Source organism: Rhinolophus hipposideros (assembly GCF_964194185.1).
Source record: "Rhinolophus hipposideros genome assembly, chromosome: 13".
NCBI lineage: Eukaryota > Metazoa > Chordata > Mammalia > Chiroptera > Rhinolophidae > Rhinolophus > Rhinolophus hipposideros.
The window spans coordinates 36194973-36200972 of record NC_138059.1 but is presented as its reverse complement, the minus strand read 5'-3'; positions in this window follow the sequence as shown (position 1 = coordinate 36200972).

Sequence of the window (6000 nt, the reverse complement as noted above, 5' to 3'; positions counted from 1 at the left end):
AATAAATGGTTACTGTTTATTATTATTATTGGTGGTGGTAGAATTATCATGCAAAACCTCCTGCTTCTGGAGGGCAATAAGTTTAATTTGTTTGTTCCCTCTTCCTGAATGATTAGTGCTTTGCCCCAATTTCAGAAAATTTTCTGAAGATCAATTCTTTGGGGGAACCCTCTTTGGTAAGCAGCAATTTATTGACCCAGTAAAAAATGTTCCGTGAGAATGTAAAACCTCAAAGAAAAGAGAAATCTTTTATGTTGTTGTTCTCCCCCCGGTGAGGCTGTAGTGAGAATGACACATACATAAGCAAAATGGAATTTGAAAAGCAAGAGGCAGCGTATTTTGAAAAATTAAAAGTTTCTTATAAATCTTTACGAAAATGCATCTGTGTCAACACAATAAAAATAATAACCCAGCCTACTGGTTTTCATCTTCTAGGCCTGGTTAAGCACTAACTCATTAACCCTTCCACTGCTGTTCAGTGGATAGGAAAAGTAACTGCTACTGCTCTTCAGGGCATGTAAGTAAACTCTACCCTCATCTCCTGTGACATCAGCTTTCTCCCCTCACAGTGTCACAATTTTCCAGATAACTCAAGAAAGCACGTTATGCAGTAACACTTAATAATACTAAAAATAAATCATCTTCATAATTAAGAAAAGTAGGCTTTTTATTTTTTGGTTTGTCCTTTTAAAAAAACTCACCCTACATTCCTGGCTCCTCTTCCCTTCTCTATTCCCAATGACATGTCCCACAGTACTAGGGAGAATTTATGCCAGCACTCTTCTTTAAAAAGATGCAGGCTGGTAATCTATACTCGTGTCTATTATTTTGTAGACTGCTAGTATCTTTCCAATATCCATTTTCTCCATTATTCTATGGTTATAGAATGTCAGTTTTATTTCCAGTAATAACATGTACAGTTTCCATCCTTCCTCGTATTCGGGTGAAGCCCCATGACTGAGTTCTAGCCAATGAGACGTAAGTGACACTTCAGAAAGGCTCCTTAAAGGTTGCTAACCCTGCTGGGATTGGACTGTACTCTTTTTCCCTTTCCCTTTTTCTTTTTCTTGCTTACTAGAACATGGATGTGATGACCAGAGCTCCAGCAGCTATCTTGGACTATGTAGCAAACTTGAGGATAGACCACATTTAAATGATGAAAAAATTCCTTTATGACATATAAATCACCAAATCAACCCTGCATTAGGCTGTTCAATCTCTGGGTACCAGGTCTGCATTTGCTATGACAACACTATAATTATTTGGAGTAACCTGGTCTTTTCATCTATCTCATTGAAGATCTTTGGTTTGGAAGCTAAGGAGCTTTCTGTTCTTAACTATGGTTAGCCTGACTAGTTCTTACCTCTAGCCATTGACCACTGATCAAGAGCCCAGTTCAGCACTGCATTTTAATCAGAGTAAGTATGGCTTAGCACCTACAACTCATTTGAGTTTTCACTTATTTTCCATCACTGGCAAATGACAATAAAAACTGTATTTTCATGGCACATACCATGAGATTGCCTAAAATAATTTATAGCAGTGCTGCCTAGCATTTGGGGGTCAGTGTACACACTGAAAATAATACTGGTTATGGAACACACTGGGATAAACAGAAGAGTTTATCTAGTCTTGGATAGAAGTGGTCTGCTGTAGGCATTGGTTGTCCCAAGCCCAATATCTCAACACACCTGTAACCCTTTCAGTGCCCATTAGTTGCAGAGCTCAAAGTTATAAGATTATATATAGCACAAGAAATGTATAAAGATATGTAGTATATCTGTGTACATATAATAATATTATTATTTATACATCTGTAGGTATCTATGTCTAGATACTTATACAGCCTAGCAAGAACACCTATAGTAGGAAAGTTAAAGTTGGTATAGTATCTTCCACTTTATGCCCTTTCCCTTATTAGCTCCTTCCCATAGAAGGAGGAATTCCTAATCCGATTAATCAAAGTCAATCATTTGTCTTACTAGTCAACATTTCCCTTTATATGCACTTGCTCTCTTCTTTCAGTTTAACCTTCTTTATTCCTATAATTAAGTAGCTAAGTCATATGGGTATTCTCTATGGATCCAGAAATTTTCAAGTCTGGAGGAAGAGAGCAAAGACCTTTGTCTTCCAAGCCTCCTCTTGGTTCTCTAGTCAGGCTTTTACTAGAGAGCCTGCACTTCTCTACCATCACTTTTGAGACACTGGTTTCCTTTAAAGCTAATAGTACTCTGTGTGAGGAGCTCTCTGTCTTGGAAATACCCAAGGATAAAGAGATAGAAGTGATAGGATTGGATCTATGCCTTGATACCACAGTATTAAGAGGCTACTTGTTGCCCAACAGAAAAATGGTTACATGCTATATGGAATAAGACTACATTTCTTAGTTTCTCTTGAAGCCAGGTGTGAATATGTACTGGTCAATAAAAAATGAAGATAAATGTTGCTTGAAACTTCTAGAAAGGCTGCTTGAAGGAAACTGATCCAGTTGAGAAGAGCACTTTTTTGTCCTTCAGTTTTCTTCTTTCTTTTGGCCTCTATCTGGGATGTAATGGCTGGACTCCAGCTGCCAACTTGGACCATGTGGTAACCTTGAATGCACTAGAATGGTGGAGCAGAAAGAGAGAGGAATGTTAGGCTCTGAAGACATTGTGAAACCATCATTAAGCCTTGGACTGCCTATTATTGGCCGTAGCTCATGTGTGATTGACCCTCTTTAGAACAGAGAGAATTGATAGGCAGTCAAGGGCTTAATGGAATTAAAAAGATTCTTTTAATGTAAAAATTAAACTTTTCTTTATCTTTGTTATGTGAGAAATCAACTTTTCTTATTTAAGCTACTCATCTGAGGGCTTCTGTTAAATAAAACTAAATAAAGTTCTAAGTGATACAATTATCTATTATTACCAAAACGTTGTCTCTCATTTCTAATGATTAAAATGACCGACATTATAACCAGCATTACTACCATCATTGTCTATAACCTTATATAACTAGCAGAGAGTCAAATCTTACCACCAACTACAAAGTTTACCAACATCCCAGCAAGAGTGAGTAAAGAGCCTGTCCTAATGACCTCTCCTTCACACTCAACTTCCTGGGCAGGTACAAATTTCTGGCTACATCCCTGCTAGAAAACAAAGGTGGACCTACATGGACCCAGGAAACATGATCATAGAGTGCCCACCCATAGCCTGGGTCACTGAGAGACACTAACATAAAGGAGCTAGATCCGCCTTTACCTGCACCCCACTACTAGGCAAGTGGCCCAAAATCAATTCTAAGATACAGTAGCTGTTCAGATCATGCCTTAAAGGGGTCTTCTTTAACCACTCTGGCCCACTATTTAATCCAGGCACTCTCACTGCCAACTAAGCAACAACTATCAGTGTGCTGGCTAAGAAGTCATTTTCCAATTAATACAAATAAACTTAAGAAAATAGAAAATGGTTTTTAAATGAAAATGCTGTCTGCTTATTTGGGAAAAACATTTGTTCACTGCAGTGGCAGAGATTTTCGCTCACTGGCACCTCTTTCTGAACAAATTTCAGTAGTCAGGTTTTAGTAAAAGTTGAAATCGAGAATGAACACATACAGTTTTGTTTAATCCTAAACCAAACATTCCTATAAGATGAATGTGGTCCATTTACTCCTGCCAGCAATTTTAAAATGAGCAACATTAAAAGTTCTTTGTAATGTGAATAAAGCATGAACTGAGCCCTCTAACTAAGGACATTGAATAACTATAAATCTACCCTGATTTGAATGCTACTGGTATCCAGTAAACATTAACTACTAGTAAGGACAAAAATAATAATATAACTCAGAACCTAATTATCTCCATGGTTTGCTCAACTTATCAGAGATTATAAATATAAAACTAGAGATAAGGGAAGTTTCAAAGTTAAACTGAACCTCTGAGACTTTTAAGTCTATCTCAACACAGACAGATATATATTCGCCTATACAAATGAGTACGTTAGCTTCAAAGGAAAGGAGTGAAGACATTTGGTAGCCGCCTTTTTCCAACAAATTGGAGCCCATCATTTCCCTAGAACTTACAAAAGAAAACATAGGGATCACATCAAGAATTTTTTTAAAAAAGAAAAAGTTTTAAGGGACAACTGGCTTGTGTAAATCATTTGGTTTTCCCAAGTAAATCAATCAGGTCTTCTGGGTAGAGACACAAGATTGTCTCTGTTTCAAAGAGGGTCAATCACATATGGAGCTGTGGCCAGCCAAATCTCTGCATCACGGATATATCCCATTCAGTCACTGTCCTAGGTCAAGAGTAAATAATCCTTTTAACTTGTCTTAAAATTCCCTGCATACATACTCTTGTTTTCCTAACTGTTTTGAGGAGAAAAAGTATATTAACTAATTTCGCGTTCTTTCTATTAAATAATTATCATGATTAAGAGTTTCCAACAGAGGTAAAAGAATAATCACTTGGAATTATGAATTTTCAAAAACAAATTCACATCAAGGGGTTCTAATTTCCACTCCTGTGATTATTCTCAGTTACCTGATGAATTCTGCCTCTAGTCACAGATATAGAACACGTATTTATTAAATTCTCTCTTTTTAAATCAAACACATTTTATTCCAAGTAAGTTTGAACTACTTGGAAGGGTTAGCGTTACACCCTTTGTAATGTTGAACATCGGAATGGTACAGAATTGCAAATGTTGCCCTTTTCTCCTGTCCCTCAACCCTAATCCTATTCTTCCTGCATCCTCAATTGTTATGGAGGATGGAGATTAAGCTTTCAGAGAATTCCTGAGTTGGAAAGGAAAAGAATAAATCATAAAAAGCAGAACTTAGCCTGTCTTTAGAGGTCTGCAGTTTGGGAAATTCAACTCAATTTGGGAACTTCCTTTATCTCTACTTCTATTTGTAAAGTTTCCCAGAGCCTCAAACAGTGCCTGCTCGACTGTGGGAATTTAGTAAATAACTGCCAAATGACTGAGCAGATGAGAATGCACTAGCTTCTCTCCAGCAAGTGACTGAAACTCACTAAGCCTCAGTTTTCTCATCTGTAAAGCAGAGTAATAATAGAGTTTTTGTAATGATTACTTAATAAGGTAGTAGTAATAATAGTAGTAGTAACATTCCAGTGAACTCCTAAAGCATTATTATTCTGCATAATTCTTCCACAACCTCTGTCAGCTTTATCACTGAACTGTGGTAATAGAAACCTGTGGTTTTTTTCCTATATTCTTTTTGTCTGAAAGAGACTCATAGATATTTCAATGGAAGCTGCATATACCCTGTTCCATGTCTACTTCTGTGGTCACAATACTAAAGTTGTGTTAATGCTTTAGGAGTTCACAGGAATGCTACTGGTAGTAATTTTAAAGCCAATAGTGAAAACAAAGAAATATCCTAAGATTGTTAATAAATATGAAATTCAATTAATCAGTAAAAAAGTTTAGCTACAGTCTTAATGGGGAGAGTGGAATTCAATTTCCTCAAATCAGAAGGAAAAATTAATTAATGGCCTATCTTGAACCCAGGAAAGATCAACTCATAGAAGATGCAGATTTGGGTTTCCTGTTGTTACAGTGACTTAAGGGTAGTTGGAATGTTGGTCAATGTCCTAGAGAGAGTCCATTTCCTTTCTGGTAGATTTGCAGCCACAGTCTGATGAAATGTCTCCCTACCTTGCTGGTGACACTATAATTTTTCAGTAGTGAATTACTGCTTGTAACCCAAAGAAATTGTGGAATAGAGTACAAAGATTAACTAAATCAAAGCTAAATGATTGATATTTTTATATCTAGTTCAAAATATTTTTTATGCCATTGAGATAATCTGTATATTTTTGGTACTTAAAATGTTTGCAACTTTTAAGAAAATGTAGTTTATTAAGGTATCTAACAGATTAGATTTCTGACATCAATTTAAGTGGATAACTGAGAAATTAATTTTACATTCCTGATGTGAAGTCAAAAAAGTATAAACAGTATTGGAATGCTTAATGGAACTTAAGCATCATCA